The sequence below is a fragment of the Muntiacus reevesi genome, chromosome 8, assembly GCF_963930625.1.
Source record: "Muntiacus reevesi chromosome 8, mMunRee1.1, whole genome shotgun sequence".
Classification (NCBI taxonomy): domain Eukaryota; kingdom Metazoa; phylum Chordata; class Mammalia; order Artiodactyla; family Cervidae; genus Muntiacus; species Muntiacus reevesi.
In genome coordinates, this window is record NC_089256.1 from 85,809,668 (window position 1) to 85,835,907 (window position 26,240).

Genomic DNA, 26,240 nt, shown 5'->3' on the forward strand with positions numbered 1-26,240 from the left:
GGCTTTTCATTTCTTCCCTTTGGGGCTTTTCATTTCTTCACTTCTTCTCATCACCTTACCCTTTGCGGTCACCACAAAGTTAGAAAAGGAAGACAAGATGAACAGGAAGGAAGAGAGCGTGGTCAGGGTGAGAAAGAGCTCTGCTGAGGCAGGCATGGATGACGTGAGTTAGAGCATTTCAGGAGTGTGGAAATAGGGGCATCACTCTCAGGACACAGTTGACCAGGACCTCCTGAGCAGGCCCTCAAACTGGAAAAGGACCAGAATGTGGAACCATGCCCACCCAGTCAATAGAGTGAAACTGGAAGTGGATTTCCACTGCTGTGATCAGAGTGAAAAGGGTCACAGGCCTGGGTATGGAGAATAATTGGAGGAAGCCTGACTGGAGACAGGAAGACTATGAAGGAAGTGATCACTGTAGTCAGGTAGGAAATGAAAGCCTGAACCAAAGTTGGAAGTTATAGGAAGAGGATGGATTCAAGAGGCAGTAACAAAGCAGAATCAACAGGACTTGGTCCCTGATAAGGAAGATGGAAGAACCAAAAATGACTCCAGGTGTATCTACGGCCAGTGGATAATGGCACCATCTTGAAAAAGTTGACCACAAAGGAAGCTGATATGGAGGAAGAAGATAAATCATACTGGTTTACATATTTTGAGTATGAGTTGTTTGTGTAGATAACCAGGTGGTGCTGGTCTTTGAATTACCAGTGTGGAACTTAGGAAGAAAGCCAGAACTGGAGATATTGGACTTGGGTGTCAAAGATAGCACTTGATGTCATGACAGTAGGTTGGATCACTCAGGGAGAACATGGCTAATGAGAATAGAGAATGGTTATTGATCTTCCTTCTCATATTCAGAGAACCTAATTATCCTTATTTCGCTTTCAAGAAAGCCCAGTAATAAGCATTGGATGCTTACTGATGAAATCAGAGATTCTAGGAGTGTATGATCATGATCTTTGTCCTTGTTAAATAAATTCAAACTATAAACAACTAGCAAATTAATAAAAAAACTGTTATATTGTGAAACAAACTCAATACCTCTTAAGTGCTAAAGGGTTGTGAAAAGATGAGAAATGGTTGTAATTAATCAAATTAGTATGGTATGTAAGACACTGAAACTAAATTCTATTATTGCATCACTATTTTTGACTTTGGTTTAAGAACTAGGTATGTAGTATTAAGAATAAAGGAAATGCCATAATTGCATCAATACAAAGTAGAATGGAATTCTTCCCTTATTTCATGCAAATTTTAAACTGTTGCATCATGTTTAAAGACAATGCCTCAAATTCTTAGAAATGTTTCTCTGTGAGCTGTATTGTAAGTAGAGGGAACTAGTAAATTAAAACTTGGCAGGCAGCATCAAGTCCTAAGAGACTGGGGGAAAAAAACTTGGCAAACCAGTTTCGTGCATGCTCACAAGTATGCTTATTCATATGTCTTCTATTTCATACCAATAAATATTCCTCTAGGGAAAAATTAATTGTAGAACAAAATGTTTTAGAAATTTCAGAAGTTTTATAATTTGATTTACTCATAAGTATTAGGAAAAGCTTTGATATCTGGAATGTACATTATGTGGCAAGGTTATCAGCCCAGGTATTTCCCAATCAAATTGATTTTCAGCTATCTTTATTTTATGAAGTATTCTTCTCATTAAATTCAAAGCAGCTATGAGAATGGTCCAGTCTCTGCTCTCTCGTCACCGCCTGTGCCAGTCTGTACTCATCCTAGTGATTTGAAAATGACGGGCAGGTGTGTATCTGTTGCTGTGATAGAATTACATTGCAGCCAACTAAATTCAGGTATGCAAAGAAGGAAGAAACTTCTGAGAAGACACCTAAGTCTCTGAAATATAACTCTCTGGAGAGTTTCTTATTGAGAATTTTTTAAATAAAATATTGGAATTTCATTTAAAGAACTGAAAGTCAGCAGTAAGATATCTATTAAATTGCAAACTGCTTGAAGGCAAGGGTTGCACTGTGTTTACCGTTATATTACCAGAGTCACACCTTGCCCAACACATGTCGGCTCCCAATAAATAATAAGGACCAATTGAATAGGGCTTCCCGGGTGGTCCTAGTGGTAAAGAATCCACTGCCAAGGCAGGAGATGCAGGAGACTGGCGGGCTACAGTCAACAGGGTCACAAAGAGTCGGACATGACTGAAGCGACTTAGTACACACGCACACACCAACTGAATAAAGAAATAAATCCTATCGCTTTCCAGATGTTGCAATTGGAAGCATAGGGACTTGTCAAAGATCACATCCCTCGTCAGTGGCAGAGCAGGAGCACGAGCGTACACCATGGTGACAGGAGGGCCATCACCAATACATCTGAGTTTTCTCTACTCTGTGCTTGTGAGATTACAATTCCCTGCCTCTTGAAGTAAGCCGTGGACATGTGACTTGCTTCAGCAAATGATATATAAAAAGGGGTATGTATCACTCCAGGTGGGAGCTTTTAAGAAGAACTGCTTCTTTCTTCATCTTGCCTCTCTTCCCCTACCATGGAGACTGCAGAAGCAAATGTTGATACTGAGTGTCCAGAAGGATGGCCACAGCCTGCAGCTCTAAGCTCCCACACAGAAGACTGCTTCTCTGGGGAGTTACCCAGACCCCCCCACACGCACACACACACACACTTTGCATGAGGAAGGAGCAACCTTCTGTTCTGTTAAAAACTACAGTTTTTGTGTTTGTTATGGGTGTATAATCAACCTATCTTGACTAGTTATCTTGATTTTAAATAATAATAAAAACATTTTTTTAAAACCTGGATTAATGGAAAGATACGCTCTTTCCCTGGCTAGGAACACTGATTATGCAAATGGAAATTACTCTCAGATTATAAATATAATTTATTTTCAACCATAATAGTGGCAGAATTTCTTCGTGGAGTTAAACAAACTGATCCTAAATTTGAGAAAAAAAACAGTTCTGAAAAAGAACAAAGAGTAGAAAACTTTTTCTACCAGGAAATGAAAACTAATTGTAAAATCACCATAAGATGAGGGGATGATTATTGCTACAGGGATAAATTAATAGTAAGGGATGTAGAGTCCAGAGCTAGTTCCAAGAATATATGCACACTTGATAGATGATAGAAGGGAGATTTCCAATCAGTGAGGAGAAAATTAAGTGTTTAAAAAGCAGTAGAGGGACATGTGATTTTTCCAGATTGAAAAGATAAAATTCAATGGAGCCTTGACACTATCATTAATAAACTAACTCCAGATAAAAGTCTAAATGGAAACAGTGAAACTTTACAATAATTAGATTAAAATAACAATGGTTATCCACAAGCTGGAATCAAGATTGCCAGGAGAAATATCAATAACCTCAGATATGCAGATGACACCACCCTCATGGCAGAAAGTGAAGAGGAACTAAAGAGCCTCTTGATGAAAGTGAAAGAGGAGAGTGAAAAAGTTGGCTTGAAGCTCAACATTCAGAAAACTAAGATCATGGCATCCCGTCCCATCATTTCATGGCAAATAGATGGGGAAACAGTGGAAAAAGTGGCTGACTTTTGTTTTTCTGGGCTCCAAAATCACTGCAGATGGTGATTGCAGCCATGAAATTAAAAGACGCTTACTCCTTGGAAGGAAAGTTATGACCAACCTAGACAGTATATTACGAAGCAGAGACATTACTTTGCCAACAAAGGTCCATCTAGTCAAGGCTATGGTTTTTCCAGTGGTCGTGTATGGATGTGAGAGTTGGACTATAAAGAAAGCTGAGCACCGAAGAATTGATGCTTTTGAACTGTGGTGTTGGAGAAGACTCTTGAGAGTCCCTTGACTGCAAGGAGATTCAACCAGTCCATCCTGAAGGAGATCAGTCCTGGGTGTTCATTGGAAGGACTGATGCTGCAGCTGAAACTCCAATATTTTGGCCACCTGATATGGAGAGCTGACTCATTGGAAAAGACCCTGATGCTGGGAAAGATTGAAGGCAGAAGGAGAAGGGGACGATAGAAGATGAGATGGTTGGATGGCATCACTGACTGGATAGACATGGGTTTGGGTGGACTCTGGGAGTTGGTGATGGACAGGGAGGCCTGGTGTGCTGTGGTTCACAGGATCACAAAGAGTAGGACATGACTGAGTAACTGAATTGAACAGAACTGAAACAGAAATCATAAAGGAAATATGAATATATTGGACTACATAAAAAGTTTGAATTTCTGTATGACAAATTACACCATTACAAAGTTAAAAGGCAAGCATAACAGCATATCCTGGGAGGAGTTATTTAAAATATGTTTAACTGACACAAGCTCTCCTACCCATCAACAAGGAAGAGACAACCAACCCGAGAGAAAACTGGGCAAGATACATGAACAGAAAATTCACTGAACAAAAACTCAAGCGGCCAAAACACCTAAGAAAAGATGTTTAGACTCACTAAAAGTCATCAAAATAATTGATATAAAATGTTAAAAATGAAGTACCATTTTACAATGATCAGACTATCAAGAATAAAAAATTGTGGCAATAAGGTTTTGGCAAAGATGTAAAAAGATAAGAATATTCATACATGACATATGAGACTACCTACTGAAGTAAATATCAGGTATATCTACTTAAAAAAGAAAAAAGTAATTAAAAACACATAGCAATAATTAGATTCATAAATGACAGCTAGCTAACAAGGGAGGGTGAGTAGCAAGGGGCGGTGTACTTTCCAGAAGTGTTCATTGCATTTATAACTTATCAGAAAAACACCATAGGCATTTCCCCCCACAAAGAATTCCCCCATCTAGTTAATTAACAAATCCACCGCCTCACATATTTTTATTTCTTCTTTCTTTTCTTCTTCCTTCTTCCTCCCCTCCCACCTGCCCTCCCTCCCTCCTTCTCTCTTTCTCCCTCTCCTTCCTTCCTCTCTCTCTTTCTTTCTTTCAATGAGAGCATTTAAGTAAGAAATGCTCATATCTCTCAACCAGAAAGTTTTATATTATAGCATGTAAAAATGTTATGTCCTAAAGAGGGTTTAAGACAAATTTACCTTTACAGTGTTTTTTTAAAGGGCAATCTGGCAGTAGCTGGTTATATTTTAAATTCATGTACCCTATTATCTTGAAATTCCATTTCTAGGTGCCACTGTCACATACTAGCACCAAGATAACATGTCAATTAACAGAAGTAAACTGAACATTGCATCAAAAAATCAGGAACAATGCAAATGTTATCATCAGAAAGATGGAGAAAAATGTCATGGTATAGTCATGCTATACAGGCAGTGAAAGTGAATTCGATAGACCTATGAGCAGTAAAATGGAATAAATATTAAAAATATAACATTGATTTTTAATAAGCAAGTTGCAAAAGTATGATAGGAATAGTATGATGGCTTCTGTAAATTTTTAAAACACACTAAGCAATATTAGGCATTATTTAGGGGTGCATATACTTGTGATAAAACTATAACAGCATATTTATAATCTCACCAAATTTGTGATGGTGTTGCCTCTGGATAATGAGGAAGGGATAGGAAGGAGGGAACTGTTACTGGGAAAGAAATTAAGATCTCATGCAATTTTGTTTTTAAAAAATCAAAAGCAAAATATTAGCATTTGTTAAATTTGCCCCACAAGGTCATGGGTATTTGTTACATTATTCTTTGTACATGCCTTTCTTTCTTTCTTTCTTTCTCTCTCCCTTTGGATTAAACCTGTAAATAATGTCTAACAGTAGAGGATTAACAGATTTGACTGTAAAAATATGAAGTTTATTTAAAAATCTGTGTATATAGTAACTTGAAAATATGTGTAATAAGTATGAAAGACAAGTTTAATATCCTTAAGATGCTATGAATTCGTGCAAATCAATAATCACTGAACCTAAAGCATAAGCAAATAACTCAAACGAGACTTTGAGTGCAGAAAAAATATTCAGCCTCATTAGTCGTCAGGATTTTAAAATTGAAGTTAAGATAACAGTACTCTTTTTAATCCATTTTTTAAAAGACAGTAATCAGTGCTGGCTAGAGTTAAGGGAGTTTAGACACTTTCACACATTTCTAGTCAGTGTATAAATTATTTCAACATTTCTAAAAAGGCAATTTAGCAATGCAGGTCAAGAGTCTTGAAAATATTCATATCGTTTAACACAGTGATTCTACTTCTAGGAATCTGTTCTAAAGAAATAATCTGAAATGTGTACAGAACTTAAGATACAGACATCAAAAAAGTACTGGAGAGTAATCTGTAATAACCTAAATGTCTACAAGTGTGCAAATGAAAATGTCATATATGTATGCTATTCATATGTATAATAGCACAATATAGTTTATTTTCTAATGTATAACTTATATGATTAACATATAATTTACAGCGTGTGATATAATAATATGTATGTCTAAAGATGGGACAAAGTAACATTGACATCCATCTCTATGGAAGAATATTAAAAGACCATGAAAAATCATGCTTACAAGAAACACTTAATGACATGAAACAATACTTATGTCGGATACCACATTGCAGGGTATAGGAGTGTTTATATGAAGATTATTTGGAGATTTGCCCATTAAGACAGCCAAAAGAAAACATACCAAGATGTATTAGCAGTGGTTATCTCTGGTCAGTAGGATTAGCTATCTTCTGTATTTTCTCTATTTCTTTTACCAGCAAGGAAAAAATATTATTACAGAAGCACCCCCTTTTACTTATATTGCTTTATGTAAGGCAATGTAAATGAGAAGTTTTCTTAAATAAAGAAAATTCTATTTTACTAGGCAGGAACCAGCGATGCAGCATCACTGTATAGGCTGTCTCAAAGGTATTGGTCCTTAACATTATAAGAAAAGAGGAAATGTTCATTTATGTTTTCAGTAAGTAATTAGAGTGCTTACAATTGCCACATAGTCTTCTAGGTGCTGAGGAAAGAGCAATGAATTTAAAAATACATAATCAAAAATAGGAAAATTCTATTTTAAGATAACCAACCCTCATTGTAAAATAAACATTTTAGGGAAAGGGCAGAAAATCCATGGATTTATTTAAGAAATGAAGAGAATGGCCTCTGCGGAGGAACTAGAGATTTTATTAATAATTCCACTCCAGGGCACATTTGCCTGTCTCTTCAGAGGGAGCATTGCTCTAATTATCAGAGGACCAGACAGTTGGCAAAGCTGATGTGGGGATTGTTGAAGGGCTGGAATGTGAGAGAGGGGCCACTTTTATTGACACACATGTTTGAGTTCCCAAAGTATGGAGAAATTCCATATGCCATAACAATGAGGACTCAAAGCTATGCCCATTATGGAAACAAAACCAAAAAAAAAAAAAAATTTTAAATTTACTGCTGAAATAAAATGTGCCCCATGTGGCTAACATTTGGAGATTTGTTTTCAGTCCACATTGCCACAAGCACACTTGACAGGTCCCAGGGTGTCAAAGTATAAATAAAACTAAAGCTTCAATTCTGAATGGCACAAAAAGAGACCTTTTGAAGCTCCCAAAGGCTTAGATTTAGTGTTTTGAGTAACTGTGTTAACATAGTGCTTGAATAAATAAATACCTAAGTAAGTAAATAAATAAGGAATGGACTTATTTATATATAGATTGTAACTTCAGAATCTTACCAGAAACTCAAATCTACATGGGGGATATAAGTGACATGTTCTCAAAGGAGAACAGTGTGAACCCAGAGGTCTGAAAGACGTTAGCGGTGTTGAACCTCCTTTTGGGAGCAAGTTAGATAATAATAGGGTAGATGGGAGTTAGGTTTGAGATTTCAGAAGTCCAGATGGGGTTGGGGCCGCTGAGGCTTTTAGGCTATGAGTTCAGAACCAGAAAAACTTAAGCAGTATCTAAGAAGCAAAGGGGAGGTAGAGATAAAAAGAAGGTATGAATAGGCAGCTATACAAAGAAGCCAGTGCAAGCTCAGTCACTGAGTCAGGTCCGACTCTTTGCGACCCCGTGGGCTGTAGCCTCCCAGGGCCCCTGTTCATGGGATTCTTCAGGCAGGAACACTGGAGTGACTTGCCATGCCCTCCTCCAGGGGAACTTCCTGGCCCACGTATTGAACCAGTGTCTCCTGCCTTGGCAGCTGGGTTCTTTATCACTGCGCCCCCTGGGAAGCCAGAGCAAGTGGTAAATCCAGTGATTATCGAGTAAACTCCATGAGAATGCAAGTCCTGATGGGAAACCGCAGGCCAGGGGATCAGGAAGGCAGACTGAGGGTGAAATGTGGATACAGATGCAAAGTTGGGGAGTTGGTGGGCTTTAAAACACAAGGTCAGGGCTTTTAAAAGAAAGGGGAAAGTGGTTCCATGTAGGAAATGACATGAGCAGCAACATGGAAGAGACAAAAGATCACAGTTATATCATGGTAAATATGACTTAGGTTCATTCATTCAGTTAAAAATATGTTTTTGCAAATGCCTGTTCTATACCAAGCACTGTACAAAGATCGAACCTAAACAACCACGCACTGCCACATGGAGACAGGCAAAGTACAAGTAAACAAACACACAATTTCCACACGGGTAGGCACTACACAAACATAAATGATTGAAGGAAGGCATGAAGGACAAGGGCATTGGATGGATGATCAGGGAAGTCTTCTCTGAGCTGGTGACAGAGATGTCCTGGTAAAGAGAGCCTATTTGCACAAAGATTTTAAGATTAAAAAAAATATATCACAAACCAACACACACAAAAAAGAGGAAGAATTACAAAAGAAAGCCAAAACCTTGGTGTATTAGAGCATTCTCCTCCAAGTTTAAATCACATTCCATCAGAAAAATATATTTGAGAGACTTCCCTTGTGGTCCAGTGGTTAAGAATCCACCTTGCAATGAAGCGGATGCAGGTTCAATCCTTGCCTGGTCAGGGAACTAAGATCCCACATGCCTCAGAGCGACTAAGCCCACTCACTGCGAACAAGAGAGTCTGTGCAACCACAGCGAAAGATCCCACATAACATAATGAAGATCCCATATGCCACAACTGAGACCCAACACAGCTAAAGAAAGAAAGAAAAAATTTTTGAGCAACCACCTTCCATGCTTATTTTTATTTACTTATAAATTATATTCATGTATTCATTGGGCTTCCCAGGTGACTCAGTGGTAAAAAATTGGCCTGCCAAGGGGAGACGGGTTTCACCCCTGGGTCGGGAAGATCCCCTGGAGAAGGAAATGGCAACCCACTCCTGTATTCTTGCCTGGGAAATCCCATGGACAGAGCAGCCTGGTGGGCTACAGCTCGTGGGGTCACAAAAGAGTCAGGCACGACTTAGCAACTAGACAACAACAACAAATGACACTCATTATTTCCATTAGAAAGTATACTCAAAAATAGAAATTATAAGGGAAGAAATGAAAAATAAGTGGAAGTTCTGTTTTCTCCTTCCCACAAAACAGTGAAAGGTTGTGCACATGTAGGAGTCAATTCTCTCCCATTCCACAGCATTGGAAGAAGTGTAAGGGTCGGGGGGAGCCCAGTAAACCAAAAGAGAGTGAGGACTAAGGAGTTGAGAGTTGGTCTGGGGGGCTTTACCACTGGCCTTCAAAGCTATGGCAAGGAGTTTAGATTTTATTGCAGTCTGTGGGAAGTCACCCAAGAACTCTGAGCAGCAGACATTACCCAGCTTTTCTTCTAAAGATCACTCAGTGTGCTTGATCAGATCAGATCAAAAAGGAGCAAAAGTAAAATCATGGCGATCACGAGGGAAACTATTACTAAGCCATATGAGAGAAAAAGAGTAGTTAAAACTGAGATGATCCTGGGAGGGATAGAAATAAATGACACATTTAATATAAATTTTGAAGATAAATGAGTCAGGTGTAAAAGTTGGGGAGACCTTTGAACACCTTACTTTTAAAATGCCTGTGAGATGTTCCAGTGGAATTGTTTAGTGGGCAAATGGGGAAGTGGTTTAGGCCAGAAATATAAATGAAGGCATCGTTTGCACGGAGATGAGGAAAGCCATGGGAAGAGTAAAACCATCTGGGATGAGAACACAGAGAGGAAAAGGATCCTGTTCAGGACGAAGTCCAGAGAACAGCCAAGAAACCAAAGAAACAGAACTTAGAGGTGGATCTGGTGCCAGGAAGATGAGTGAGTTCTTTCTTATGGCCTTTCATCTTTTTCAATGAAATAAGAGCTGAGGCCATCAGCTGAAAGTGGAGTTGGGGAAGAAGGAATGGAATGTAGGAGATATGAGGAAAGAGAAAAATCTAAAATGAAATTCTCACAGAAAGGAGCCATGATCTTAACTAGAGAAAAATGGCAGGCCTGTCTGGCAACAAAGAAAATCCATTTGGCTTCAGAGATGATAGATTTAAGTAAAAACAGACAGATGATTTCCCCAGCAGTGATCAGCTTTTCAGGGGCTAAATTCACCCACCCTTAGACATTTGTCTTTTGGTTGAATGTTAATGAGATGGTGAAAAGTTTCAAGGTAGGGTGGATCTGTGTTTGAAAAGATAGAAAGTATAAACATGCAGACCCAAAGAAAAGATTTAAAATGCTAAGAGGAAGAGTCTACACCTAGGAGACTCCATTTGAGAGATAGAAAGATTGTCTTTAGAGCCCAGAAAAAAGTAGATATTTTCTTCATGCATGCATGCTTGCTAAGTCACTTGAGTTGTGTCTCTTTTTGACTCTCGGACTGCAGCCCGCCAGGCTCTTCTGTCCATGGGATTTTCCATGCAAGAATGCTGGAGTGGGTTGCCGTACCCTCCTCCAGGGGATCTTCCTGACCCAGGGATCAAACACATATCTCTTATGTTTTCTGCCTGGTCAGGTGGGTTCTTTACGGCTGGCACCATCTCAGAAGCCCAATGTTCTGTTCTTCCCCTTGGAAACAAGGGCATAAGTTCATCCTTGAGGTCCTTGCCAGGGTGAAGGCAGGCCAACAGTGGCTGAGAGGCCAGATGAGGCTGCTAGTGACCATGGCCTTGTTTACACCATGCTCTGTGCATAAGGCTTGTGACACTAGGAAGCATTGGGAGAGTGTTAGCTTAAGCTTCAGATGAATTTTTATCACTATATATCTAGTATCAGTGGACTCACATTCTTCCACTATAGCCATGTAATAGTTCATCTGGGATTAACGCGATGAATTCTAAGAGGAGAGGCTTGAAGGCAAACAGACTCCTTGAGCACTGACACGTCCTCTGGAACTTTTACAAGCAGGACATTTATTGATGCCTAAGGACCACTGAGTTTGGAAATCCAGCCAAATTCTAAACTTTGCCTCCTTAAATAGTGTCTCTACCTTCATTTGGATTCATTTTTTCCCCTTAACAGCTATACGTTATAACAATCCAGTTGTGCTCCTTATATAAACAATTCCATACATACCAACTCATTATATTAAGCAATTGTACCATTTTGTAAACACATGAAACCTAAGTGACAGTTCCATTCACTATTTAAAAACTGGAAAATCATTACCCTTACACTTGGCTAATTAATACATACTGTCAATATCTCCCTAACCACCATCCACATATACTGTGCTTATGTCGTACATAAGCTTTTTTTTAAAGAAATTAAAATCAGCATAAATATTTCCTGGGTTTAGTTTGAATCCTGGCTGATCACATGTATTGTGTTTCCTTCGTGTTTCACAAGCCGGACTATCCTATAATGAAGCATGTCAACTTTACTACCGTAGTGAACATTCCTTCACAGTCAGCCAGATGTTCTGCATCAGTCAAGGAAATTAAAAAAATAAAAGAAACCTTCAGAAAATAGTTAACGAAATAACTCTACTCCTAGGGGAACAGAGGTATGCAGTCCCTCCGAAATGTCTGTTCTAATCCAATATCAGTTTAGGTTCTTTTCGTAAATAATCAGTGCACGAGTAGTCTTTTCTTTTCTGCTTGATGCTGTCATGGATATTGTGCCTACAGACACTGGGCGCTGGGCTAGCAGGAAAAACAGCACCAAGAGCGTGGAAGCGTGGTCATTTGAAGCTCAGGATCTGGGTTTGAATCCTGGTTCCAGAACTTGCCAGTTATTTTATCTAAGTCCTCTCTGCCTTATCTTATTTACCTGCCAAGTGCAGGAAGCACTAGTACTCACTTCACTGGGGTTTTGTAAGTTTTGGGAGACGTAATACAGGTAAAATCCTCGAACAGTGGTTGAGACATAGTGAGAGGTCAATAAACGGAAACTAGTATTATCTTACTGTACCTCCTCTGCAAGACCCCTCTCAGCAAAATGAATAACAAAGCTTTCATCTTTTGAAAATGAGCTTTATTTTCACAAAAGTCAAAACTGTATCCAGGACTCGGTCTGTTATAAAAGGAGACTTGTTTTTGTTCAGTCACCAAGTCGTGTCTGATGACACCGTGGACTGCAGCACGCTTCACTTCTCAGTCTTTCACTATCTCCTGGAGTCAAACTTATGTCCATTGAGCTGGTGAAGCCATCCAACCATCTCCTCCTCTATCGCCCTCTCCTCCTGCCCTCAATCTTTCCCAGCATCAGGGTCTTCTCCAACGAATCAGCTCTTTGCATCAGGTGGCCAAAGTATTGGAGCTTCAGCTTCAGCATCAGTCCTTCGAATGAATATTCAGGGTTGATTTCCTTTAAGATTGACTGGTTTCATCTCCTTGGAGTTTGAGGGACTTTCAAGAGTCTTCTGTAGCACCACAGTTGGAAAGCGTAAATTCTTTGCCACTCAGCCTTTTTTATGGTCCAGCTCTCACATCCATAGATTTGGGCTTCTCCAGTGGCCCAGTGGTAAAGAATCTGCCTACAACGCAGGAGTCGCAGGAGATGCAAGTTGGACCACCCTTCGTTATGGTCTAGTTTTCACATCCGTACATGACTACTAGAAAAACCATGGCTTTTATTATACGAACCTTTGTCAGCAAAGTGATGCCTCTGCTTTATAATATGCTATCTAGCTTTGTCAAAGCTTTTCTTCCAAGGAGCAAGTGTCTTTTAATTTCATGGCTGCAGTCACCATCTGCAGTAATCTTGGAACCCAAGAAAATAAAATCTGCCACTTTTTCCACTCTTTCCCCCATCTATTTGCCATGAAGTGATGGGACCAGATGCCGTGATCTTCGGTTTTCGAATGTTGAGTTTTTAACCAATTTAAAAAGGAGACTACTCAAGCTGAATAATAGTTTCCAAGTTAAAATTTGGGAAATTACTAAAGTAATGAAGCTTTTTCTTGTGCGGTTCATGAATACACTCTAAAAGTGGTTCCAAAACATACTTCTAAAAATGTTTAGAGCTGTGGCTGTGTCACTAAAATGTGAGTTGTCATCCAAGTTTGAGACTCATTTCTAGATTAAATTCTGGGATTTTTTAATGTAAAAAAATCATAGCAATTTAGATATCTTAACACTAGACATACCAAGAAAGAAGAATCAGTGGCTCTATTGTCTTTCTTTTTTTGTTTTTTAAGCAAAGTTGCATGTAGATTGGCAAACTTTTGGGTCTAACACATTACTCTCTTCTGCTTAGAGATCACAGACTGGAGTAATCTTCATATTTATAATTTCAGTAAACAAATATTTCCTAGCATCTAATTACTTTCAGTACATCTTTGCATTTTTGTGTTATTTTCAATATAATTTTGTGTTCTTAATGGATACCAGTCTGAGGGGAAGGAGACTTTTTTTAAGTCCTCTGCTAAATACAGTTCAGAGTGTCATTTGATGCTTCATTCCAGGATCTGGTAAATCCTTGTACAGCCCCCCTGTAGCCAACCCAACTGCTCACACTTCACACGAGCCCCTTTCTTCATGGTTTTTCCCCGGAGCTAACGGGAACCACTAGAACACCCTGATTCCAAGGCTGGTTTCGCTAATTCTGAGACCTCAGTGCATCAGACTTCCCAGGGGAGCTCGGGAGCTTGCAGGTTCCTGGGGCCCCCACGGGTCTTGCAAGGGGTGCTTGCTGGCTGGGCCTGGGACTCTGCATTTTAGACACATGCCCAGGAGATTCTGAGGCAGGACGCCCCACCCTCTACTCTTACAACAACACCAGAAAAGAGGCAAAGGCAACTGGAATTCAGTTGACTTGGCTTGAATCACATCTCTACCACCAACATGCTCTGGGAATCTGTGCAAATTGGTTAACCTGCCTAAAACTCACTCACCTGATAGGATTGCTAGGAAGGGAAAGTGAGATGATGCATTTAGTTAGTTGAGCACCCAGCAGAGCAACGGCACAGAGTTAGTGCTCCATAAACAGCACCTATAAAACCATGACTTCATAAACTTCCAGACTGTGGTGAAATCACCTGTTTAGTTTTCTCTTTTTGGATTTGTAAGAATTTAGATGTATTTATGGCTCTGCTCTACATTTGTTCCACTTTCACCCCTTTCATAAAGACTGAGTGCCACAGTCTATGTCTGAGCAGGGCTCGGATACCTCATTATAAACCTATGTGTGTGTCTAATCACTCCCTAAATGGGCACACCTCACTGCACCCTTTAATCTCAGCATCTCATTAGAGTGCTCCATTTGCCACCTTGTTATTTTGCATTTCTTCACCCAGGTCCTCTTTTTTTTCTGTTCCTCCTTTCAGTCCTCACATCTTCTTACACCCGTTTCTTTATTCATAGTATTAAATCCCTCCTTTTATGTTTGTCATTATTACCTCCTTTCTGCACAGCTCATTACATCCCTCCATCTGTGAACCTCATTATGCCATTTCATTTTTATCTCATTACACCCTCATCATGCACATACTATTAGTTCCTCCATTCATGCATGGCACTGCATTCTTTCTCTCTGCTGCTTATCACAACCTACCCTTTCTACCCTCCCCCATTTAATGCTTCCATTTATAAATCACATTACATCCCCCCAAATGCCTTTATCTTTACACCCAATCATTTATGCATCTCATTACACCACTGCCCAGGCACATTTCTATGTGCATTTCTATTTGTACATCTCATTATGGCCCCATCAGGCACGCACATGTCATTACCTGCCTCCCCTTTCAGATGGTCACATTGCATTGCATCTTTTTATGTTTGCATCTCATTACACTCTATACTCTTAGGTTTGACAACAAGCTAACAAAAACAGACAGATAAATATGTTACTTGCTTTTAGAAAATGAAATATGTTTTTCAGGCACCTAACATCAATGTTTCTTTAAAAAGCCATTCATTTCAAAAAGATTTACATATATTTATCTAGCTAAGAGGCAAAAAACACTGTTTTATATGCATAAAAAGGAGCTTATCTTACTTTGTTCATATCATCATCATTATCACTACTTTGTATTATTTCTCAATGGTTTACAAAGCAGCAGAATTACCCTGAATTGATTTGTGCTCTCTGAAGGAAGCAGCTTAAGGATTACAGTCCTTGTACAGGCTGAGAATTACATTGAAAAAGCCTAGAAATTAAGATATTTCCCAAGAATTGCCAGTGAGTGACAGTAGTAGGGCTCAAACTCAGATCTTCTGGCTCCGAAACCTGCCTTCTTTATACCATCCCACTGTGCAGAAAAGACCTTATTTCTAAGTTTCACTTCTGTCATTTAATCCATCCAGTGATTTAGATTTGGTTTGTTTTCTAAAACAAAAGAGTAGAATCTGTTTCAAGCACTTTGCAGTTCATGTCTTTGTCTCTGAGTTTGAAGAGCTAGATTAAAAGAAGCTTTCATGAGCAGCCCCCCAACAAGAATGGATGCAAAAAATCAGGAGAAATCAATGGTCCTTTAACAACCTTCACCACCAAGGCCAGCCTCACACAAGCTAGATGATGAGATCCCTCTATGAGGGATTTGAGGGGTATCAAGGAATCTCCCCCACACATGCAGAACCTTTCTTCCTCGCAGATCCTAATCCCTGCCACTCTCTTTGATTCACTTAACGGTATTCTCTGCCTCACTTTTATTTTTTATCAAGTTATGAAATAACTGACATTCAGGGAAGCACAGAAAGATAATATCCATTCCTACCACAAGATAGAAGAGATGTTTACATTTCTTTCCATATTTACTTCAAATATTTCCCTTTATGAAAAGGAAATACTGCAAATACTCTCCTGAGGTTGGTGTGTGTTATTTCCATGGTGCCTCAGACAGTAAAGAATACACCTGCAGTGTAAGAGACCAGGGTTCAATCCATGGGTTAGGAAGATCCTCTAGATAAGGGAATGGCAACCCACTCCAATATTCTTGCCTGAAGAATCCCACGGACAGAGGACCCTGGCAGGCTACAGTCCGTAGAGTTGCAAAGAGTTGGACATGACTAAGCACATTGTTTTTAAATTTTACCATATGCATTTATCTTTTGCAATATGTTATTTATGTCTTGAAAATATATCTGTTCATGCATGTAGATCTAGCTCATTCCTTTTAATATATGTGGAATTTTTCATTGTGTAAAAAGGCCAGAGTTTGCTTTATCCCTTTCTCTACTGAGGGATAATTCAACTGGGTAGGTCAACTTACCATGGCTGCCTTGATCTCTACTACTTTATACCAATGCTTAGCACTGTGCTGTATCTGTTGAAAGACAAATGGAGACATCTGAAGTTCCCATATCATGGGAAGCAGTACCTTCTTCGTTAAGCCCATGATAGACTCAGTTTTATCTCCTTCATCACTGTTCCAAGTAGTAAAGTGAAAGCCACTCAGTCATGTCCAACTCTTTGCGACCCCATTGACTGTCCATGGAATTCTCTAGGGCAGAATACTGGGGTGGGTAGCCTGTCCCTTCTCCAGGGGATCTTCCCAACCCAGGGATTGAACCCAGGTCTCCTGCATTGCAGGAGGATTCTTTACCAGCTGAGACACAAGGGAAGCCCCCAAGTAGTAAACATGTCAACAAAATGATCATTCTTAAAGTAAAACCAGACCCTGGTCATATGTCGATATGCATTGTTGTTGTTCAGTTGCTAAGCTATGTCCGACTCTTTGTGACCCCATGGACTGCAGCACACCAGGCTTCCCTGTCCTTCACCATCTCCCAGAGTTTGGTCAGACTCATGTCCACTGAGTCGGTGATGCCATCCAACCATCTCATCCTCTGATATGCATTTAGCATATTACAATAATTGTGCCTAGAAAGAGTGACCTGATCTCCGGAAACCGGAATGCCTCTGATGATAGCGGCATGTAAAGATAGAGAAAAACACAGTGTTTTCTGCAGAAGTGCGGTTGATTTTCCCTATGGTCTAAGAAGCAGTGGTTTAAGAAGTGACTGGAGACTGTTGCCAGCCCCTTTTGCAATCAAACCACGATGACTGTGGTCACCGCGAGCATGGCCTATTTCACGCATGAGAAAGGGTTGCTGGATGGTAATTCCTTGAAAAACTTCAGAGTGTAGAAAGACCTTCCATTGTGATGTGGAAAAGGAATTCTTCATACTGTGCTGGTGGGAATGTAAATTGGACAGCCAACCTGAAAAGCAGTTTATCAGAACCTAGTGAAATTAAAGATATGTGCAACATTAACTTTTTAATGTCTCTTGAAAACAAGGTTTCTGGAGCAGAGATTATTATTTTTAGCAAATAACCTCATGGGTTCTCCTTTGCCTCAGTTTTTTACCCTCATGCAAAAAATGATGAAAACCAAAATTCATCCTACACATAGCAGCATCTGTATTATAGGTAAAAGGCAAGGAAAATGTTAGTCGCTAAATCATGTTCAACTCTTTGCGACTCCATGGACTGTAGCTCACCAGGCTCCTCTGTCCATGGGATTCTCCAGGCAAGAATACTGTAGTTGGTTGCCATTTCCTTCTCCAGGAGATCTTCCCAAACCAGGGATCAAACCCAGGCCTCCTGAATTGCAGGCAGATTCTTTACTGTCTGAGCCACCAGGGTATTATAGGTAAGAAACCCTGAAAATATGAATCTGGATATTTGTATAGGAGATGAACAGCACCTCCACTCTTCTGAAAGAAAGGGAGAAAAATCTTTTCTCCTTGGAAAGGATTCTGGGTTTTTACTCTTACCTTTTGGGATGCAGATAAATCGTTCCAGTGGAGAGTGAGACTTGTGTCTCCAGCTTGATAAACCAGGAATGTCTCCAAATCCTGGGTCTTATGCCCACCTTGAAATGTGAACACACACATACATCTGGGAAGATAAGTTTCTCTGGATAGTCTTTCACTTTCTGATTAGTTATGAGTTAACTTCTGAAGCTTGTCCTTTGAGCCCAGGTCCTAAGTTTCATTAAAAATTTTCTCAGAAAGCCCAAACTGTGCAGAACCATAAAAACATTTTCTCTATATTCTTACAAATGCCCTGTAATGCAGCAATTTCGCTCCTAAACAATTATCTCATAAAAATGCTTGCTCATGTCCACAAGGAGACAGGTATGATGAGAATATGCATTGCTGCATGGTCTGTCTAGGTGCAGAGGTAGAGGCACCCTTGACGGCCATTCGCAGGAGAATGGTGAGATAAAATGTGGCAGATGGTGAAGATGTACCAGGAAATCACATTGCAGCAGTAGAGGCAAAAAACTAAATACACATACAAACCATGTAGAGACCCTGAGTGAAGTAAGTGAAAAACAGAATGTAGTCTACAGTATAACGTGTTGGTGAAAACTACAAATACCTTAAACAGTGCTACCTATTTTTCAGGAATTCGTATCTATTCAAAGACATATATCAAACTCCCAAGAGTGAGAACTTATATAAAGGGGAGGAAGCAGTAGCAGTCTGAGAATGAGAGAGAATCAGGGATAAAGGAGGAAATTTTTTTTAAATGTATTTGTTTGTTTGATTGCACTGGGTCTTAGCTGCGGCATGCAGAATCTAGTTTCCTGACCAGGGATCGAACTCAGGTCCCTTGCATTGGAACACAGTCTTAGCCACTGGACCACCAAGGACGTCCTTGAAGGAGGAAAATCAAGACATTAGAAGGACCTCATGCCCCAACAAAATAGCATACAGGGCTGAGGAGTATGGTTATCTCACTAATGGATTCCAAATGAGGAAAAAGAAAGCCTGCCCAGTGAGTTTTTCCACATGAGCACCCTCTGTGGTCTGGTACCACATGGTAATACAGAGTAGTCCTAGATGCTCAATACGTAATCGTTAAATACAGGTAGCAACCATTGATTAGGGAAAAAAAATCACTGTAATTCTTTGCTTTCCAATATGAAAGGAGATCCCGTGGTAAGGTGGGCTTTCATTGATAATAGTTCTAGTGATTACGTTCGCTCTGACACTCTGTAAATATGCCGACGTTTTCTTGACACTAGAACAGTGGTGTCTTTTGCCCTTGCTTTCACTCTGGAAATAGATACTTTGCTTTTAATGGACTAAAGTTTAAAAGAAATTGGATTCTGAAATAAATTAATTATGGGTTTATCAAACATTTATGAAGCCTCTTCACCGTTTGCCACCTTTATTTTGACTCAATCCATGTGCTTATATTTACTTTCCATAAAAGTTTACTTTTTTAAAATTCTTGTCATGTTTACTGCCACCTTTCTGTAGTTTAAAAAAATTACTTTTTTACAGTTGTTAGATGAGTGTTCAAATTTGACTTTTTGAATCAAAACAAATACCCTATCATATTTATTGGTTCTTGAATGAAAGAATTCTTTTTAAAAAAAAAAAAAAAAAAAAACTCTCTTAAATAAATCAAACATGAATGCTTTCTTCCGGCCAGTTTGAGCCAGAACTATAGAACTGTCACTACTTGCTAGGAAACAGTTCAGTTCTTCCCAACACTCTGGGATTCAAAAAAATAAGAAGAAAGTCAAGTCTGTTTCATGATCTATAGTAATAGTAAAAAGCTTGTCACTTTGACCTCAAATGCTCATGTGTACTTAGAGTTCTTTTCCTAACGGGGATGGAAAAAGGAGCGGCGATGGGACATGGCACATATGGGACGTCCGTGTTGCATACTGGAACACACTGTGAGACCTTCAAGGTCAGCACCCTGGCTGCCTGTGCTCAGTCTGTCTTCCAGACATTGCACACCTCCCTCCCCACACATCTCAACCTCCCGCCAAGCCTCAAATGAATCACAGGTTCAGCATTCATGCCTCCACTCTTCCTTCCATATTGCAAAATATGGAATGAGAAAATCTCTGATTATCAAGAATGAAATTTTTACTCTTGCAACCAGATTATGTATTTTGTCATATGAAACCAAAGTATTGTGGGAAAGTATGAACATATGCACACGAGGATTGACAAATTCCTCAAATACCAATTAATGGAGACAAATCAGCCATCCTCGAATCTATTCCCAGGGGTGTAGGATTAATTTTCCCATCAGTGCACGTCAGAATAACTTGGGGAGCTTGTTTAGAAATGCACCTTACCAGGCCCAAACTCACACTTTATAAGGTTAGGCTTCAGAGGCAGACCTGTGTCTGATGTTTGTAACAGGTTTCCCAGGGATTCCTGATGCCAGTACCTCCTGAGAATTGGAGATCCAGAAAAGCTGAAGTTCTTGAGAACAAGCAGTCAACATGCTATATTGATGGATTCAGGCATTCTCCTTCAAATACTACATTTTATTCTAAAAGCTTGTTTTATAATATTAGATAAAATGAATTCCTGTAATATGCATAGGTGTTGTTCAGCCACTCAATCATGTCCCACTCTTTGCAACCCCTTGGACTACAGCATGCCAGGCTTCCTTGTCCTTCACTATCTCCCAGAGTTTGCTCAAACTCATGTCCATTGAGTCGGTGATGCCACCCAACCATCTCACCCTGTCAGCCCCTTCTCCTCCTGCCCTCAGTCTTTCCCAGCATCAGAGTCTTCCAATAAGTTGGCTCTTTGCATCAGCTGGCCAAAGTATTGGAGCTTCAGCTGCAGCATCAGTCCTTCCAGTCAATATTCAGGGTTGATTTCATTTAGGATTGCCTGGTTTGATCTCCTTGCTGTCCAAGTGATTCTCAAGAGTCTTCTCCAACACCACAGTTTCAAAGCATCAGTTCTTCCACACTCAGCCTTCTTTATGGTCCAACTCTCATCCATACATGAGTGGAAAAACCACATTTTTGGCTAGATGGACCTTTGTTGGCAAAGTGATGTCTCTTTTTTTTAATACACTGTCTAGATTTGTCATAGCTTTTCTTCTAAGGAGCAAGTGTCTTTTAATATGTGTAGAGATAATAAAAATAATACTTATTTTTAAAATAAGTATTCTAAAAGGGCTTACTGGTCATGCTGAATAGACTTGAAAACTGAAAATCTAAATGCTATTGTTGATATGTGTCTTAATTAACAAAAATTTAGAAAAATTCATTGAATAACTCCTATAGGCAAAGTGCTATACTAATTAATTTCAGAAGCTACAAAACAATGTAGAAATCAGTCTTCTTGTTAAGGAGCTTTAATCCAGTTGAGAGCCAAGAAAGTCACATCAGAAGATTAATAATAATCTCATCCAAACACAAATAAAGGTGCGTTCCAGTTTCCCTCTGTGAGAAATACTGTGAACCCAATGGATTACCTTATGTCCTTAGCATACAAGGCTGTGTCTCTTACCTCTATATATCCTTGGCTCCTGACAACAGGTGCTCTTAATACTAAGGGATGTGACTTGAATTCAACAGAGATGTTTCTCAGAAATTGAAATAAATTTTAAAAATTAGAGCATAAATATTCTTTAGTGTCTCTTTTGCTAGTTTGTCCATTCAACATACAGTGTTTCCTACAAGACAGTTTGCCTACAGAATGTAGGACAACATAAGTAATATAAAGATGAACAATATAGAGGTGAACCATTAATTTTCTTCCCTCAATAAGTTTATTTCACACCCTGAACTCCATATAGTTAGAACATGTACAACAGAAATAACCATAAAGACATACACCATTACTATTATGTGAAAATATTGAAGATTGTTTTAAAAATAACTCTTTACATTTCTTAAAACATGCTTAAAATATGTGCCAAGAGTTGATCCTATTAACCATAAGCACATAGAGCACATGAGGCAATCCTGTGTTCGTATCTGTGCAAAAATACTGTTAGAACAGAATTTAAACGTGCCAGAACCCAGAGTTCTTCCAGATGTATGCTTTCACTGATTTCTGGACAATTGTTTCCCAGTACCCTCTCACAGTACACAGACCACATTATAGATGGAGAGGCCACTTTGCACTTTTACAGAATCCATAGCATTAACTCCTACTGTCACTCTCATCAAAACAATGCTGTAAACATCCACTCATCTTTTCAAACTGGCCAGTGTAGTTTTCCTCTAGGGGAGCTTCACAAAAGACTTTTTATATAGTTTTCCAAATTTCTGCTCCCATTAAGGTTTTTTTTTCCCCTAAACCTGGAGAAATATTCACTTAATCAGCTGTTCAGAAACATCATTTTTCCCTCCATGGGCTTTTATCCCTCTTGAATTAGACAGTGACTTTCAGGAAAATCCTTCTCAGTGCATGTTTACTATGACTATGTATCTTTTAATTTAAGTCAACAGAAATAATACAGACTTCAATATTTTTTGAGTTTTATTGAGGACTGATCTGGTGTGTACTTGAAGGAATGTGACCCCTCTAAGTAGAAGCATCATTTTCATTGAAAATTGGCCAAGACTATCATCTTCTCATCTTCACAATGCAGTCTAGGTATTGATGCCTATGACTGCATAAGAAATTACCACAAACATAGCAGCTTAAAAGAACATATATTTGCTATCTCACAGTTTGAGTCAGGAGTCTGCTTGTGACGTCGCTGGGTCCTGCACTCACGGTCTCACAAGGCTGCAATCAAGGTATTGGCCGGGCTGTGTTCTCATTTGGAGAGCTGTTTCTCATCGAATGGGAAGGGTCATGCTCGCGTATTCCCAGGCGGCCCGTCAAGGTTTTGGGTGGGGGTGGAAGGGAAGCTGTGAGAGTGGCCTGGGCCACCGTCCCGTGTGTCAGCTAAGGCAGAAGAGGCCTGCTTCCCTCCCACGGCCCAGTCTGCGCTGCCCCTCTGTGTTGGCACCCTGGGCCACACCGCCACCTGCAGCCTTGGCTTGGCACCAGGAGCTTCACAAGCCCCCAGCTGTCCTGCCTTCCCGCGCCACCCCCTCCCTGAGACTGCAGTTCTGTAAGTGGTAGGTGACTTTTCTGGAAGAAGAAAGGGCACAGAAAGGGGTGGACACCTGTGCTGTGCACCCTTAACCCTTGTGGGAGTAGCGGAGACCAGGCTTCCACGTCTCCACGGGATCACCTCCAGTCCCACAGCCCGGGGGGCTGCAGGGGCCCCTCAGGCCTGCCCCCCTGGAATCCTGCCAGGGCTTTAACCGCAGGTAGGGGGCTGTGACTCATTCCCCAAAGAGCCACAGGTGGACAGAAGTTCCAGGGGTTCCTGTCTGTTTCCTGTGCTAACCCTTAACTTCTCGTTTTCTGCTTCTCAGGCTGGCTTGGGCTTGGAGGACATTTCTCGGTCGTTCCAAGTTGGCATTCCCACTGGCAGCAGTGCTAGTTGGGCGGGGAGTGGTCGGTATTTGGACCAAATGGGCACTTGGAGGAGGATCCATGAAGGAGAGTGGGTGTGTACAGGGGCAGGCTGACCTTAACTGGAATTCTGCCCACCCCACCCATTCATCTAGTGTGGTAAGCTCTACAAAGTTCCTTCACAGGTCATTCTCTTGTGAGCGGCGCCACAACTCTAGGAATTGAGGGAGGGGCAGGTGTGTTAATTAGCCTTGGCCAAAACGGGAAAGCCTGTCGGTGGGGGTACGGGATTTGTTCCCTGCCCCGCAGTGAAATAAGGGCGCCCAGAAGCTCTTCCCCGTCCAGTGTTCTTTAGATCCCCGAAGGTGCAGACCCCAAGGCCAGAAGTAAACAGCCCTGACTACGTGTTAGGCTGGCTCTGGAGGGAGGCTGCACGAAAGGAAGTGGTCCAAGGTTAGGGCTGTGGCTTGTGAGTTTGCCCTCAGTTCTTGGCTGTGTTGCATGTGGGTATCACAGTGCATTTGTCCCTGCATTCTGTTGAGTTCTTCCCAACACTTGACCTTTCAAGGAGGAATGCTAAAATGCTGTTTCCCACGTTTTCCTTCAGCCTGAATGTGTGCTGTAGGTGAGGTTCTCCTAGCAGGCTGTGTCTTGGCCAGGGTGGGCAGAGGGTGACCTCAGAGCAGCACTCTGGCCAGAAGGGGCTGGAGAGCACGCCTCCTCTCATCCCTTCACCTCGGTTTTTCCTGTGGAGGAGGCGGCCCTGGCGGGCTTCCTGCCCCCAGGCCGGGAGGTCAAACCAGCTCGCTGCAGCACTTGTGATCCGAGCCCCTCTCCACCCGTGCCCTCCCCCGTCCCCTCCTGCAAGGAGATCCACACTGCTTGGGGGCTGTCTCAAGTGTCAGTGGCTGCCTTCCCAGGAGGAGGAGGCTCCAGGGACTTGGGCTAGCCACTGGGGACAGCCACGGCGCTTGCCCCCAGGGCCTCCAGTTCCCGCAGACGGTGGATGGAGGTCTTGCCCTCCTCTTGCTTGGCAGGTTCAAGCCGCGCATTCATGCTTAGGTGAAAGGATGACTGAGTCGTGTGTGCCGGAAACCTAGGTCAGATCTGCTGGTGATCCCACGGCAGATGGTGATCCCACGGCAGAAGGTGATCCCACGGCAGAAGGTGATCCCACGGCAGAAGGCCTGGGGCGGGGAGGGGCCTGCGACACTGCCCTGTCTTTCCACCGGCTGCTGGCTGCAGATTCCTCGAGGCTCCGAGGTGACTGCCCGCGCCTCCTGCCCAAGAACCCGCCTCGGCCAGCTCGAACAACAGTGATGTTACACCTCAGTGTAGTCAAGACAGGGCGTAAATTATTGTTTGCATTAAGAAGAATCATGTTCCCTGTGTACATTAAAAAAAAAAAATCTGAATTGTATGGGAATAAAACTTGTTTGCAAATTTGGAGAAAAAAAAAAGAAAGGGTCAGCTTTCAGGCTTGCTCAGGGTGCTGGGAGAAATTTGGTGGAGGGTCGTAGGACTGAAGGACTGACTCTGTTACTGGCTGTTGCCTGAAGACCGCCGCTGGGTCCTAGCAGCCACCCACAGTTCCCATCCACAGGGCCGTCTCCACGGGCAGTTCACAGCATGGCAGCTTTCTTCTTCAAGGCCAGCAGGGGAGTTTCTCTCTGCATTCGCTGGCAAGATTGGTTTTTAATGTGTGTTGGGGGAGAGGGCGAGCAGGGATACATAATAATATAATCACGAGATTAATATCCTATCACCATTGCCATATTCTTGGTTAAAAACAAGTTACAGGTCTTTCCCACACTTAAGAGAAAGGGGTTATACAAAGAGATGAACACAGGAGATGGGAATTATTAAAAGGTCACCCTAGGGTCTGTCTACCACAGATGATTGGTGTGAACAGAATGTTCTGTTCTGCCATTGAACAGAAATTTTCAAGGAGTGACCCTACCTAGATATAAATGCTTTTTGTTACTCTTCTAGAGGCTAGTTGTCTTAAATGAAGGTTGCAGTTCTTTAGACACATAAATTTTGGTTCTCTTGTCTTTAAAAAAAAAAAAAAAAAGAAGCCATATAGCAAATCCTGGGCTTCCCAGGTGGTGCCGGTGGTGAAGAACTCGCCTACCAGTGCAACAGGTTCAATCCCTCGGGTGGGAAGATCCCCTGGAAAAGGAAATGGCAACCCACTCCTGCATTCTTGCCTGGAGAATCCCATGGACAGAGCAGCCTGGCGGGCTGTAGTCCACAGGGTCTCAGACAGTTCGTCTTGTTGTGTTGCGCTTAGCCACTCAGTCTTGTCCGATTCTTTGCGACCCCATGGACTGTAGCCCACCAGGCTCCTCTGTCCATGAGATTCTCAAGGCAAGAATACTGAAATGGGTTGCCATGCCCTCCTCCAGGGGAATCTTCCCAACCCAGGGATTGAACCTAGGTCTTCCACATTGCCGGTGGATTCTTTAGGGTCTGAAATACCAGGTAAGCCCACTTAGCACATCACAAATCCTAGGCAAGGCCTGGGGAAGCTATAGGACACAGCAGGGTAAAGAAAATAAGTAGGAGAGAGAAATAATGACCTCGAGCACTCTTAAGAAATCAAAATTCCAAAAATTTAGGTATCATTAGTTGAATGGCTTGTGTTTGCTTGTTTTGTGATTTATTTTGCTTTGATTTTCCACCAGTATTTGGAATTACCTCTGCTTCGTTTGTCTGCCTATTCAAAGTTGACTGTCACTACCAACTTAAGCAGTTCATAGAATTACCATCTACCTTCCTCACTCAGTCCCCTTTGCACAACACTTAAATCCTCTGAAGTAAATCTGCTTTTGACTCAAGAACTTGAACACTGGGATGTTACTTGCCATCTGTCTTGAACTTTGAAAGTAACTTTTTGCC

At 41.2% G+C, this 26,240-nt stretch overlaps 1 protein-coding gene across 7 annotated transcripts in view; it reads left to right on the plus strand.

Moving 5' to 3' along the window:
* VEPH1 (ventricular zone expressed PH domain containing 1) overlaps positions 1-26,240 on the plus strand; it is a 313,627-nt gene that overhangs the window by 196,520 nt on the left and 90,867 nt on the right. The window lies entirely within an intron of this gene.